Genomic DNA, 16,042 nt, shown 5'->3' with positions numbered 1-16,042 from the left:
GACACTTTGATTTCCCCACATCTTGCCTATCTGTATCACAGTAAACATGGGGCGCAGGTATCTCTTTGATAAGATGATTTTCCTTTCCTTTCCTTTCCTTTCCTTTCCTTTCCTTCTCTTTCCTTTCCTATCTCTCCTTCTCCTTCTCTTTCCTTTCCTTTCCTTCCCTTTCCTTTCCTCATATATCCCAAAGAGGTCTTGCTGGGTCCTTATCGTCCATCACGAGGAAGCTCTCGATTGTTCTCCATTATGGGTCTTTAAAGTTCCATTCCCACTATGTGCAAGAGTCTCCCTTTCCCCAAACCTTTACCAGGTAGCTTGTTTTATGATTTTATTATCTCCATTAGAACAGTCATGGAATGCTATCTCAATGTGTTTTGATTTACACTTCCCTGATATGAATGTCATTGATTTTTTTAAAAGATATTTTTAAAAGACTGCCTTCTATATATCTGTCAGTTTAGCCTACAGACTAGGTAAACTGGCACTACTGTGGTGTAATATTGCTAACTGGCTGGTTTTGTACTGGGAGTGTAGCAATTGGCATGTCTAGTAGCAGACTGTGTGTTGGTTTCCCTATGAAAGTTTTTTCTAGGGTGCCATGAACATCTCAGAAGCTGGGATCTTGGCTTAGCTAAAAGGCCAAGATCCTGAGCTGGCAGGGTCACCATACCAACATACAATGGACTGATGGCAGTCCCTTCATTGGGGTATAATCTATCAGGGAATCTTTTTAGAGCCTCTTCAATTCACTCAGCATTTGTGAGGGTAATGGGATGCACCTGTGTGGTTACTGAAAGCAATGGAAACCCATGTAGGTATTTCCAGTCTGTCTTTGTCTAGAGGAAACCCAGTTTCCTTCTGGACTTAAAGATGGTTATAGCTTACCCTTCTCTGATATTTCTGCCCTGTCCTGTCATGCTTCACAGGGCCTTGTTCTGTAATACTCTCTAGTGTATGTCCTTGGTCACTCTAGTTGAAACACAGCAAGGAGTTCATTTTGCCTTCTTTCTGGTCTGGCTCTGTGGTGAGTTAAGTGACTCCTTTAGGCCACCCTGCTGATGTCATGTTATTTTAGAGCATCTGTGCCTTACTCTCGCATGAAGACCTTTTGTACTGTTCATGTAACTCCTGTTTTAGACACATAGTTTCATGCGTTGTCTCTTTACCTCTGACATGCCTTTTCATTTTATTAATACTATCGAATGCTTTGTTATTTTAATTCTACCTTATTATTTTCTTTAACATCTCTTGAAGTAAAATTTAAAGTATCATGTCTAAATGTAGAATTACTAAGATTTTTATCTTATAGCTCCTTCCAAAGTTTTTAAAATGTCAGCCTCCATATTATAGTTTGGTTCACTTTCAGTTTTATTTCTTTGTGTGTGCTTTAGTGTTTATACAATATCTCCTGGTCACAGCTGCTCTTCCCTCATCTCCTCCAGATACTCCACACTTGCCCACCGATAGAACTTCATGCCTTCTTTTTCTTTCTCTTTGGAAAAGAAACAGGCAAAAAAAAAAAGGCTTAAACACACACACACACACACACACACACACACACACACACACACACTCACACTCACACCTCATAAAAATACCAAATCTGAAACCAAATTATACGAAAGTCCAGCAAGGTAAAAAAAAAAAAAGCCCAAATAAAGCAACCTGAGATTAAAATCTACAAAAACAATAGAGTTCCTTTTGTGCTATCAGTCTGCTGTTGGGCATAGGTTCTTGCCTTGAGTATTTTGTGAGACATACGATCATTTTCCTCCTTTTCAAAATGAAGTTATTCAATACCATGGTCTCATTTGTTGAAAGATAGGCACTTTTCATTGATTGCCTTGGCACTTTAAAAAAATCAATTGACTATATACATACAGGATTATTTTGGGGCTTTATTTAGTTTCACTACATTATATGCCTATCTTTATGCCAATAACACAGTTTCTTGATTGATGTAGTTTTATGATATATTATGACATCAAGTACTGTAAGTCCTCCAACTCTGTTCTTTTATAAAGAATAATTTTGGCCTTTCTAGGTCTTATGAATTTACATATAAATTTTATAGTCAGATGGTCAATTTCTATCAAAAAGCCTGAAGGTATTATAATTGAGATTGGCAAGGACTTACACATCAATTTAGAAAGAGAAATATCTTTCTGATAATTGATTTGATCCATGACAATGATATGTCTCTTTGTTTTATACTTTTAAGGTTTGTTTTAGCTATGTTTTGGATCTTATAAATATTTTGTCAAATTTATTCACAATTATTTCAAAAGTTCTGAGACTAATATAAATAGCATAGCTTTAAAATTTTAATTTATGGCTACTTACTGCAGGTTCATAAAAATTTCATTAAAGTAAATTTTATTGATTAATTTTTATAGAAATATTAATTTTTAAATATTGAGTTTTTAAGACTTGCTAGACTTTCTGATTATTTCTAGTTATTTTCATATTTCTTGAGTTTTCCTACCAATATGATCATGTCAGTATGAATAAAGACAATTTTATATATTTTTACTTGAGCCAGTCTGATAAACATCTATACTTCTTCAAATGAGAGTGTTCAGTGTTCGGTGTTCAGCTCTTTTCTCCTTTTTACTGAGCTCATGACCCTGGTCTGTGGAATGAAGGCGCCCACAGATGGGGCTTCTTACGTTTAAAACAAATGGATATTTTATTGTTTTACAAGTCAAATGTCCCCTTTTGTAGTTTCCCTTCCAGAGCCCCCTATCTCATCCTCCGTCCTCCTGCTTCTATCATGGTGCTCTCCACCCACTCACCCATTCCCACCTCCCCATCCTGGCATTCCCCTACACTGGGGCATCGAACCTTTGCAGGACGGAGGGTCTCTCCTCCCATTGATGTCTGACAAGGCCATTCTCTGCTGCCTATGCAGCTTGGAGCCATGGTTCCCTCCATGGGTACTCTTTAGTTGGTGGTTTAGTCCTGGGGACTTCTGGGGGCTTTGGCTGGTTGATATTGTTGTTCTTACTAAGGGTTGAAAACCCCTTCAGCTTCTTCAGTCCTTCCTTAAACTCCTACATTGGGGACCCCATTCTCAGTCCAATGGTTGACTGAGAGCATCTGCTTCTCAGAGTCTTTGCCAGGCTCTGGCAGAGACTCTCAGGAGACAGCTATATCAGGTTCATGTCAGCAAGCACTTCTTGGCATCCGCAATTGTGTCTGGGTTTGGTGTCGGCATATGGGATGGATCCTCAGAGTGGGTGGAGCAGTCTCTGGATGGCCTTTCCTTCAGTCTCTGCTCCACACGTTGTCTTCATATTTCCTCCCTCGATTATTTTGTTCCCCCTTCTAAGAAGTACTGAAGCATCTACACTTTTGTCTTTCTTCTTGAGTTTCATGTGGTCTGTAAATTGTATCTTGGTTATTCTGAACTTTTGGGCTAATATCCACTTATCAGTGAGTACATATCATGTGGTTTTTTTTTTTTTTTGTGATTGGGTTAACTCACTCAGGATGTTATTTTCTAGTTCCATCCATTTGCCTAAGAATTTCGTTTGTTGTTTTTAATAGATGACTAGTACTCCATTGTGTAAATGTACCACACTTTCTGCAATATACATTCCTCTGCTGAAGGACATCTGGGTTCTTTCCTGCTTCTGGATATAATAAATAAGGCTGGTGTGAACATATTGGAGCATGTGTCCTTGTTATATGTTGGAGCATCTTTTGGGTATATGCCTAGAAGTGGTATAGCTGGGTCCTCAGGTCCAATTTTCTGAGGAACCACCAGACTGATTTCCAGAATGGTTGTACCAGTCTGCAATCCCACCAACAATGGAGGCGTGTTCCTCTTTCTCTACATCTGCCAGCATCTGCTGTCACCTGAGTTTTTGATCTTAGCCATTCTCACTGGTGTGAAGTGAAATCTCAGGGTCGTTTTGATTTGCATTTCTCTGATGACAATGCCCATGATACAACCCACAGATCATATGGAACGTAGGAAGAAGGAAGACCAGGTTGTGGATACTTCAATTCTGCATTGAAGGGGGAACAGGCTGATCACAGGACGTGGAGGGATGGGGAGGCCTGGGAGGAAGAGTGGAGGGGAGGAAGTAAGGAGGACATTATCAGGTACTGGAAGGTACAGGAGAGAGGTACAAAGGGTCAGGAAATCGATGAAAATTCTGTAGCAGTGGGGGATGAGTAGATGGGGATAGCCACTGGAGGGGCCCAGAAGCCAGGGAATCAAGAGGCTGCCAGGACCCAACAGGGATGACTTTAGCTGAAATGCGTAGACCCTATTGAGACTACCTCCAGTAGGTAGGCATGGCCCCTGGTTGAGGGATGGGACCATCCACCCATCTCAAAGTTTTTAAACCCAGAAATTTTCCTGTCCAAAGAAGGGACAGGGACAAAAAACAGAGAAGAGACTGAAGGAAGGCCCATCCAGGGACCTCCCCACTGTGGGATACATCCTGTCTGCGGACACCAAACCCTAACACTGTTGCTGTTGCCAAGAGGTGCTTGTTAACAGGAACCTGGTGTGACTGTTCCTTGGGAGGTTCTGTCAGTACCTGACCAATGCAGATGTGGATGCTTGGAGCCAAGCATCAGACTGAGCTTGGGGACACAGTGCAGGAGCTGATGCAAGGCCTGGAGGAGCTGAGGGGTATTGAGACCCCATAGGAAGAACAGTGTTGGCTGACTGGACCACTCATTGTTGCCAGGGACTATACCACCAACCAAGGAGTATACCGGGAGAGATCCATGCTCCATATGTAGGAGAGGATGAACTTGTCTGACATCAATGGGAGGGGAGGCTTTTAGTCCTGTGGAGGTTTGATGCCCTAGCACTGGGGAATGCTGAAGGGGTGAGCTGGAGGGGGTGAGTAGGTGGGGGAGTACCCTCATAGAGTCAAGTTAAGGGGGGAGAAAGCAGATGTGGGATGGGGGGTTTTTGGAGGAGTAACCGGGAATTGGGATATCATTTGAGATGTAAATAAATGGAAATCTTAGTAAAAAAAAACCCAACAAACATTTATCACCTCATAATTTCTGTGCATTAAGCATTTCAAAGCACCTTAGTTGTATAGTTCTAGCTGAGTCTCCCTTGTCAATTGAAATAGTTTACCCTTACCCAAGATTCTTAATTTGCAGCTTCAGAAACTCAGAGTAATGTTTAGTCTGCCAAAGTCTGTTTTATTCATGAATGAAATAGAAGTCCATACAGATTGCAACATAGAGGGATCTTCATTAAACTATATAGGAACTAACAGATTAGAAAGGAATGTACTATCTAAATTGACAGTGGGATACAAGAGTGAAAATACTTAAGGTCCCACTTATTGTTTGTGTGGTTCTCTCTCTCTTTTTTTATGAGGTTCAGAAGGAGATTTTCATTAATATGGGCTTAATTTGGTGATTCTCTGTTTTGGTTGACAGGTATAGGTTGCATACATGTTTGCTCACTGTGAATATTCCTTTCCATAATGTGTCAGATCTTAATCATATACATACCCATACATAGACATATGGATTTCCCTTAAAAGTTCATAGAGAGACACAGTTTTGTCACAGTTTGCACACACACAAAACCAGTTCAGGCTAGTTCAACCCTCCAACCCTCAGATCAGGATGTATTCAGAATATTTTGAGTACATTCAAGAAACTATTCAAGTTTGATGGATGTTAAAGGTCATTAAGGAAGTAAAACCTAATTTGTTGTTTGGAGTGGAATGCACATGCAGCTCCACTATGGTAGAGGTCCCATATTGCTAATAGGTTCTAGGTTCATTGGTTAGAGAGGGATCAAGCCAATGTGCATAATACCAGCAAGCAAGCCTTTCAAGCTGCAAATGTAGTAATGAAAGAGGTGCATATGTGCAGCCTAAACCAAGCAGAGTCCCTGAATTACTAAACAATCTCTTATGTTTCCCTCTTTCTGTCTGATTTATACAACCAACCAAAATTACTTAGTTAAGGCAGAAAGTCATTGAATTTGTCAGTAGAAGACACAAGCTTACAATCTGACTGATGACAATCTCTTTCACCAGAAGCACAGAACCAGCGGCTTTGTTGCATCCCAGGGTTTTAGTCATTCACACGTTTTTTTTGTACATTGTGTACAGAGAAGGGAGACCTGCTGTACTGTCCACGGCTGCACTCCTTGCTGACAAGAAAGGTAAAGATCCAATTTTGTGCTTGCTCCCTTGCTTGGCTCTATCAGGCTCCATTTCTTCGCCAAATATTTGCTGAAAACTTCAGTTTTGTACCACATGGACAGCTCCACAGTTTCCCAACTGTCCTCACAGCATGATAGCTCTATGCTCCAGACTGAATTATCTAAGATCTCTCTCTCTCTCTCTCTCTCTCTCTCTCTCTCTCTCTCTCTCTCTCTCTCTCGTCCACATAGATTGAAGATATAGTCATTTTTTCTTTTTTTTATTTTTGCAAAATACTGTCAGAAGTGCACGCACACAGCTTCCAAGGTGCTCTGTTCATTAGATATGAGTCTTTGAACCCTTTAAGAAGGGAGAAATATTAAGCATTTTGTGGATATATTTTAAAAACCATCAAAAGACTTTTATAAGTAATCCATGAAGATCACATAAACTTGAATATTTAAAGTTTTTTCTTCATATAAAAATTTACATGATGTAGTGTAAAGACTAAAGGTTATTTTTGCTATCATGTGAAAAGAAAAGTCATACTGTTATGTAGAAATAACTTTAATATATTTTTGCAATGTGATAATAATTGGTTTATGTTCTGGGTATTTTCGAAAAAGAAAGGATTGAGGGAAAATTGTGGACTATATTTGAAGCAGTTTAAAAATATTTCATACAAATTTAAAGAAATTCATACATATTTAAAGAAATTTTATGCAATCGAACTTCAACCTTACCCTTCAGATACTTGCACGTTCATTTTGGGGGCATTAATTGAGGTTACTGCCAGGTTCAGTACAAAGGAGAAGGGGTGGATTATGCATTATATATCTTTTTAAAAAACTACACACATGTAATTGGATATATTTTATATCTAATTTTCTTTTTTCTTTTATCGCATATTTTTTATGTACATTTCAAATGTTATTCCCTTTCCCGGTTTCCTGGAGATAAGCCCCTATATGATGCCCCTCCTCTTCTTCTATAAAGGTATTTCCTCCCCATCTGCCTCCCTTCCTGCCAAACCCCACCCCCGACATTCCCCTAAAACCCAGATAACTAGCCCTTCTCTCTGCAGAGAGATTCAGAGTATTAGGATAGAAAACTGAGAACCAGCCTTTCCACCAAATGCTTATCTATGCTGTGGCTGCTGGTCAGAGGTGTACACTTGGATGACCGCATTCTTTATTAAAACAAAACCAGTTTCATACACTAATTACATGGATATACATTCTTTTTTATTTTACCAAAAGAAATTAAATCTAGGCCAAATGTTTGGTCCTGCAGGATATAGAAGATTTTCAGCATTTTAATGAATTGAGTGATATATTTTAGTTCTTGAAAATTTATCTTGGTTAAATACATCCTCCACTCCCTCCCTCCAGATATCCTTGCCCCTTAATGTATCTCCCATCTTCGGTCCAATTTCATGTTATGTTAAAAACAACCCACTAAGGACAATCAGTGCTGCCTATGTGCAAATGTCTATAGATAGGGTCATCCACTGAGGCACGGGCAATCTACTAGCGAGAAAGTCACACTCCTTCCCTCAGCAGCCAGGAACTACCATGAGCTCTTCAGCTAGGGTGGGGCATCAGGAAACCCCATTTTTTCACACTGAAAATTTAAACTTATGATCTTGTAGAGGTGATGTTTGAGTACTTACAGAAGGGGGTTGGTTGATGATATTTTGATTTTGATCGTTATTAATTGTGTGAACACGAAATCACATAAATACATAATAAAATCGGCGGAAACATATTTTAGAAATTGTTGAAAATTCTGCATTAATCCAAAGCCAAAAATTTACTGAATGGCTAAAGAAAAAAAGAAAAAAGAAAAGAAATTCAATGAGCCACTCAGACAGCAATTTAAAAAAAAATTCAAATGAACCCACAGGAAGCTCAAGAAGGATGACCAAAATGCAGATGCTCCCACTCCTTAAAAAGGGGAGAAAATATTCATAGAAGGGGATATGGAAGCAAAGTTTAGAGCAGCGACTGAAGGAACGGCCATTCAGAGCCTGCCCCACATGTGGCCGATATATATATATATATATATATATATATATATATATATATATATATATATATATATATATCTCCACCAAAACTAGATAAGATTGATGAAGCTAAAAAATGCATGCTGAAAGGGACCCGATATAGATCTCTCCCAAGAGGCACATCTAGAGCATGTCCAATACAGAGGTGAATGCTAGCAGCAAACCACTGAACTGAAAAGAGGACCCCCTTGGGGAGAGATTAGAGGAAGGATTGAAAGAGCTGAAAGAACTCGCAAACCCATAAGAACAATGCCAACCAACCAGAGCTTCCGGGGACCAAACCACTACCGAAAGATTATACATGGACTGACCCAGGGCTCCAACTGCATATGTAGCAGGGAATAGCCTTGTTGGGGCACCAGTGGAAGGGGAAGCCCTTGGTCCTGCCAAGGTTGGACCCCCAGTGTTGGGGAATATGGGGGTCAGTATGGGGGATGTATGGGGGGGAATACCTGTATGGGGGAGGGGAAGGGGATGGGCGCATATGGATAGGAAACTGGGAAAGGGAATAACATTTGAAGTGTAAGTAAAGAAATATATCTAATAAAAAAAAGAGAAAAGAAAAAAAAAGATTAATAAAAAAATCCCAAATGTTGAAACACGGAACAATTAAGAGCCATTCTTCCTTTATTCTTTCTTTAGAGGAATGGCAATAAAAAATGTTAAAGGTTTGTTTTCCATTACTAAATCACCATGTTTCTCTAAGAGCAGGACATTGTATATGCAGTAAGAAAATCTGTAAGTTCATAGTATATGGTAGTCACCCCAGAGCTGAGATGATTAGGCAACCATTGACTGGCGTTTCATGGTAAGAAACTGTATCTGAAGAAAAATGAGCATGCCATGTGCTCAGAATCGACTACAGTGAAATTCCGCAGTTTAACATGGGCAAATGTAGCCAGGACTTCCCAAGTCATGCACTTGATTTTTTCCCAATTATTTATTTATATTTAGTTCACTTTACATCTGGATCACAGCCCTCCCTCTCTGGACTCCTCCCAGTTCCACCCTTACAAGTCCCTTCCCCCATTACTCTTTCCCCTTGGACACCTCTCCACTCTGGGACATCTAGTCCCAGCAGGACTAAGCTGTTCCTCTCCCACTGAGGTCCAACCGGAAGTCCAGGAAGGAAATCCAATGGCAGGGAACAGAGACTGAAACAGCCCCTGATCCACTTGTTGGAAGACTCACATGAAGACCAAGTTGCACATTTGCTACAAGGGTGTGGGGTGAGGGGTCTAGGTCTAGCTCCAGCATGTGCCCTGGTTTGTGGCCCAGGCTCTTGAGTTCCCATGGTCCTAGGTTAGTTAACTCTTGTGGAGTCCTTGTGGAGTAGCTTGTTCAATTCTATCCTCCACTCTTTCAGAAGACTCCCCAGCAACTCCTGACATTTGGCTATGAGTCTCTGCATCTGCCTCCATCCACTGGGGTCTTCTCTGGTGATTAGCTCGAGGCCTGGGATAGCAGAGGATATGGGGAGTCTATGGGGATGTCCCTAGCTGAGATTCCTACTGGGAGGGATATAGAGACTGAAGCAGTCACCTCCTGTAACCAGGCAGGACTTCCAGAGGGGTGAGGGGCATCAATCCACAGACTTGATTTTTTTAAAGGTTTTATTACTTTTCCATACAGTATATTTTGATCATATTTTACCTCCCTTACCTCTTTATTCACTAGATTTCACGTTCTTTCTCTTTTAAAAATCCTCCCAATGAAGAAAAAAATCTAAGCCATAAATAAAAACAGAGAAGCAAACTAAAGCAACAAACAAAAACTAATGAGAAAGAAAAACAACAAAATTAAAAAAAAACCCACAAGGCCTGATTTGCGTTGGCCAGCTACTCTTGGACGTGGGACCTGCTACCCGCAGTGTGATATGCCCAGTTACTCCACTGGAGGGAACAGCTTTTCTCTTTCTCAGCAGGTATCAACCTTAGTTCTGTGTCTACTTCTCATTCTCAGTGGCACATTGTCTGTTTTGAGCCTGTGCAGGCATTTTGAGTACTGTCATGGTGTCTTAGGGTTTTACTGCTGTGGACAGATACCATGACCAAGGCAACTCTTAGAAGGACAACATTTAATTGAGGCTGGCTTACAGGTTCAGCGTTTGAGTCCATTATCAAGGATGGCAGCATCCAGGAAGGCATGATACAGGAGGAGCTAAGAGTTCTGGTTCTCGGTAAGTGCAGAATCATCTGCAGAATCATCTTTCCCGCATTTATGTATTTGATTTCTAACTATACTTTGGTCACACATTTTTTTCTGTTGTTGTTACCAAGATTTTCATGACCTCCACATAAGGTGTCATGATCTTATGTGGGGTCAAAACATTGTGGCATAGAACATTATTTAGGTGTTTAGGTGTTGTCTGTTAGCAAGGTCTCATCTCAGCCTTTCACATGAATAGATTTTGATTTCTCCTTTATTATTAAGAACTTTTTTATTGGATGTGACTTTTCTTTTAGAACTTACAAAGGCTTGTGATGCTTCCTCTTGACCCTTAGCTACTCACGAAAATTCAGAGGCTCATTTAAATTAGTTTTCATTCATCCTCAACATTTTCCCTTCATTTTTAGAATCCAAAAGTTTTAATTATTGATGCACGCTTGTAATCTCAGCACCTGGAAGTGGAGGCAGGAGAATCACAAGCTTAAGGAGATCCTGGGACAAAGTGAGGTAGAGGACAGCTTAGTCTGGGCAGGGAGACAGTGTCTTAAACAGAAAACAAATAAGACACTTTGTTGATTACGAATAAAGTAATCAACAAAGACATTTACTTATGGTCTGTTATGGAAATTTTTGGCTTAACCTACATGAGTCATATTCTTTGCTTGAATCTATATTTCCCTGCCAAACTTTTATGGTTTTCTGTTAGTATTTCTTTGAATGCATATTTAGTTCTATGAGCTTTTTCTGTTCTTTTCTGACTTCTGGCACGTATGTTTTATCTCTTGTTATATTCTTCATGTGCTCTGTTTTTAGCTTATTTTGTTGAGTGAGTCATTATTATTATTTTTAATTTACAGTATATGGGGAAGTATGTGTTGGTGGGTGAACGTGTGTGTGTGTGCTTATATGTAAGACAGTGGAGGGCATTGGATCTTTCTGTATTATTTTATACTTTATCCCTTTGATTCACGGTTTTTCTCTTGTAGTCTTTTTGGATAACAGGACCATATAGCCATTTCCAGTGCTGGCATTACCTACCTCTACCTAGTATTGGGGTTATAGGTACACGCAATCGTGCATGACTTTTTATGGGTGCTAGGGACCTGGATCAGGTTCTCAATCCTACAAACACTCTTGCCCACTGAGTCCTCTTCTGATACCTCCATCCACTTATTTTTCCCTCTTTTTCTTTCATTTTTCTGTTGATTCTATCTATTGGAATATCATTTTATTTAGGTCATATTTGTCTATTTTAAATTTCTTCATTTGTTTATTTTTTCCTGTATTTTATTTCCTTCTACAGTATTAGCTCATCCTATACTTTCTTGCTGAAGCCTCTGTTTTTCAACTTGTGTCATTTTAGTTTTTTGAAGCATTTTTATGATGGCTACTTTTACATATTTGTCAGATTACTATAACAACTCTATCGCCCATATGATGGCATTTATGGATTTATGTTTTCCTTCAGTTTCTTATCTCAGCTCTTGGTATGACAAATGAACTTTGCCTGGCACTTTGTAATTTTGTGCCTGTGGAAGACAGCGTCTTTTATTTAAGCCTATGTTTTCTGGATTTATGTGGCTCTACTGTAGTGGTAAGAGCTCCCTGTTACTGCCAAATGTGAGGAGAACCAGGACTTCCTCACCTTCCTATATTCTGCAGCAGACCTCCTTGCTTCATAGGGAAGATAGCTGGAGAACTCCGGGTCACTTATGATCCCCACTAACACTGCATGTAAGATTTCCATTACTGGAGTTGAAATGGTTGTGTTCCCACATCAACAGCTTTAAAACAATCTGGTAAAAGGCACTTGGGAGTGCCTTGCTAGACTCTATTCAAGAATGTTATTGAAGGGTTTTGTTGTGTGACTTTTCCTGGAGGAAGACAAAGACAAATGTCTACTTATCCAAGATATCAATACCACCATCAACAGCAGCAGCAGCAGCAGCAGCAGCAGCAGCAGCAGCAGCAGCAGCAGCAGCAGCAACAACAACAACAAAAACACCCAAAGAAATGTTTCTATTCGATTAATTTTTAAGCCAATGAGTTAATTTACAAGTGTTAACATTTATGTGGCTTAATCTAGATGCATCCTTGGAAAGCCCATCCCAGCATAGGCTATGAGTAGTGAGTAACTGCATCCCTGAGCTCCCTGCATAACCTGTAGGCAGCTCCATCAGGAGTCTCCACTCCCTCCCTCCAATCATTCTTGCTAATATAACTTTGGATAGGGTTCTTGTGAATCTTGCAATGTTCTCTTATTATAAGGATGCTCCCACTCCCACCCACTCACTCCCACCTCAACACCCTGGCATTCCCCTATATTGGGGCAAGGGCTTTTCCTCCTATTGATCCTGGACAATGCCATCCTCTGCCACATATGTGGCTGGAATCATGGGTCTCTCCATGTGTACTTATTGGTTGGTGGTTTAGTCCCTGGGAGCTCTGGTGGGGTCTGGTTTATTGATATTATTGTTTTTCCTATGGGATTGCAAACTCCTTCAGCTCCCTCAGTCTTTTCTCTAACTCCTCCCTTGGGGTCCCCTTGTTTGTCCAATGGTTAGCTGCAAGCATCCTCATCTGTATAGGTAGAGCTCTGTCAGAGACTCTCAGGAGACAGCTGTATCTGGCTCTTGTGTGCAAGCACTTCTTGGCTTCAGCAATAGTGACTGTGTTTGGTGGCTGCATATGGGATGGATCCTCAGGTGAGGCAGTCTCTGGATGACCTTTTCTTCAGTCCCTGCCTGACTCTTTGTCCCTGTATTTCCTCCCGTGAGTATTTTGTTCTCCCTTCTAAGAAGGAATGAAACATCCACCTTTTGGTCTTCCTTCTTTTTGAGCTTCATATGATCTGTGAATTTTTTCTTAGGTATTCCAAGCTTTTGGGCTAATATCCATTTATCAGTGAGTGCATAGCATATGTGTTATTTTGTGACTGGGTTACCTCACTTTGAATGATATTTCTAGTTCCATTCATTTGCCTAAGAATTTCATGTAGTCATTGTTTTTAATAGGTGAGTAGTACTCCATTGTGTAACTGTACCATATTTTCTCAGTTGATTCCTCTGTTGAAGGACATCTGGGTTCTTTCTAGCTTCTGGCTACTATAAATAAGGCTGCTATGAATGTAGTGGAGCATGTGACCTTATTATAGGTTTTGGGTGTATGCCCAGGAGTGGGATAGCTGGGTGCTCAGGTAGTCCTATGTCCAATTTTCAGAGGAACTGCTAGAATGATATTCAGAGATTTGTACCAGCTTGTAATCCCACCAACAATGGAGGAGTGTTCCTCTTTCTCCACATCCTGGCCAGCATCTGCTGTCACTTGAGTTTTTGATCTTAGCCATTCTTACTTGTGTTTACTTTTTAATTTTGTAAATTAGTGTAATATTTTTTACTGAAGAACTACTTCCAATATAAAATATATCCCACTAAGACAAAATTATGTGAAAAATATTGAATAGAAGTATGGATTCAAGTAGAGTAAGGACGGATGTTAAATATGTGAATACCATCAGAAGAGCTTAAGCATATATTTAAAACTACAAGATGGCTAATAAAATTTTTGATTATTTTGAGATTCCTAGACAAATTGAAATGATTGGATTTTTTTATTTATATTTCAAATGTTATCCCCTATCCTAGTTTCCCCTCCAGAAACCCATTATCTCTCCCTGTTTCTATGAGAATACTTCCCCACCCACCCACCTACTCCCTCCCACCTCCCCACCCTGAATTCCCCTACACTGGGGCATTGAGCCTTGACAGGACCAAGTTCCTCTCCCATTGATGCCCGACAAGGCCATCCTCTGCTGAAGCCATGGGTCATTCCATGTGTACTCTTTGGTTGGTGGTTTAGTCCCTGAGAGCTCTGGGGTGTCTAGTTTGTAGATATTTTTGTTCTTCCTATGTGGTTGTGTAAGGCTTGAAGTGAGTCTTAACCACTGGGTGACCCCCCCAAGTGAGACATGAGAATGGAGTTCAATGCAAATGCAAGAGGTTTATTTTCCAGTGTGTCGGGGTCGACCTTCAATCAGTCCCTTGTGGCAAGAGAATAGAAGGCGACCTTCAATGGCAATAACAAGCAGTTTTTAGGGGTACAGGTTGCATCAGCAAGGTTACAGTTTAAACTTATTGGCTAAGCATATTGACCTTTGAATCTATTGGCTAGCAAGCATATGATATGCATTCGAACTCTGTCTGGGACCAGAGGGTCAGGTGACTATCAGTCAGTACATTCTGCAGCTTTTCAAGAATGTCCCTGCTCCTCCCAAGAACTATAGGTGGAGAATGGAACCTGGTCTAGCCTTGACCAGAGGCAGGAAGCTGGTACTTGGCCTAATCTTGACCTGAGGTAGTAGGTGTAAAACTGGTGAAAGCCCTTAAGATCCTTCACAGGAACTCCATAACCTACCTACTTTCTACCAGGCCAAAACTCTTAATAGGTCTTACACTTCAGTAAGAACTAGAGTCTTTCATTTGTAAACCCCTTCAGCTCCTTCAGTCCTTTAACTCCTCCATTGGGGACCCTGTTCTCAATTCAATGGTTGTCTGTGAGAATCCACTTTTGTATTTGTCTCAGGAGCTCTCAGGAGATAGCTATTTATAGAGTCAAAATTTTACAAAATCTCTTACATTCTTCTGGGAACTACTTCACTTTTATTCCCAACCCTAGTATCCTCCATCAAATTCTGGGAGTGTAACTAAAAATTTAAGAGTAGAGAGGTTAGTTAGAAGGTAGCAAAGACATAGGTTAATGTATAACAGGTGTCTGGACAACAACCTTCCTCAGATTAAAGGATGCTAAAATTTTGTCACAGTTTATTTAATTGCTTTGATTGTGGCATACACTGGTGAATGCAGTGGGACCTTTATTGCAATGACTTTATCCACCTAAGTCCAAAGATCTAGGGTGCTGTCATTTCAAGGCCACCAAGATTAGCCTGAGACAGTGGCTGCTGAGTTGGTGCTTCTATGCCAGTGAAGATCAAAGTCACAGACACATCTGAGAGCAAACAAAGAAGAAGCATGCCATACTAAGAGGATCGGGAAAAGTTAGAAACAGAAAAAAGTAGAGAATCAGAGAGAAGTCAAATAAACTCCTCAGAGTACAGGGGTTTACAAGAGAGAAAAAGCTACTGAACTTCTCGGTCCAGATGTTTTAATAATGTTATGGCAGAGATGAGAAAGACTGAGGTAAATGACATGTTGGTTAGTTCGCATTGATATTGTGGGTTAGGCTGATGCAAATGATTCAGGTGTTACCTCTCTTTGTTCATCGAAGATATTAAGAAGTAGCAGTGGTTGTTCTTTGTTAACTCTGTCTTTATGATATGGGCTGGGATCTCTTTACTGGAATAGGAGGAAGCCGTCTAGCAGCATTAAGAGCAAGGATAAAGAGACTACAGTAGTGTCTAGCCGATGTTCCCCAAAGCCAGCAGGCCTGTCTTTGCTGACCCAGAGCTGTCTTTCCTTTTGTTAACTCAGCTCAGTAATAGTAATATCATATCCTGCAACAGGCGTCTTTGTTTCTCATCCTTACTGTTCTTGGGTTGGGTATTTTGACCCTGATCTTTCCTTTCAACCCAGAAAGGTTGGTTAATGGAACATATATCTGGGCAACTTTCAGGTTTTTCCTTGGGCTTTTTCCTTTTAACTGACAG

The sequence above is a fragment of the Rattus norvegicus genome, chromosome 2, assembly GCF_021556685.1.
Source record: "Rattus norvegicus strain SHRSP/BbbUtx chromosome 2, alternate assembly SHRSP_T2T, whole genome shotgun sequence".
Lineage (NCBI taxonomy): Eukaryota > Metazoa > Chordata > Mammalia > Rodentia > Muridae > Rattus > Rattus norvegicus.
Note: the sequence above shows the minus strand (reverse complement) of the source record.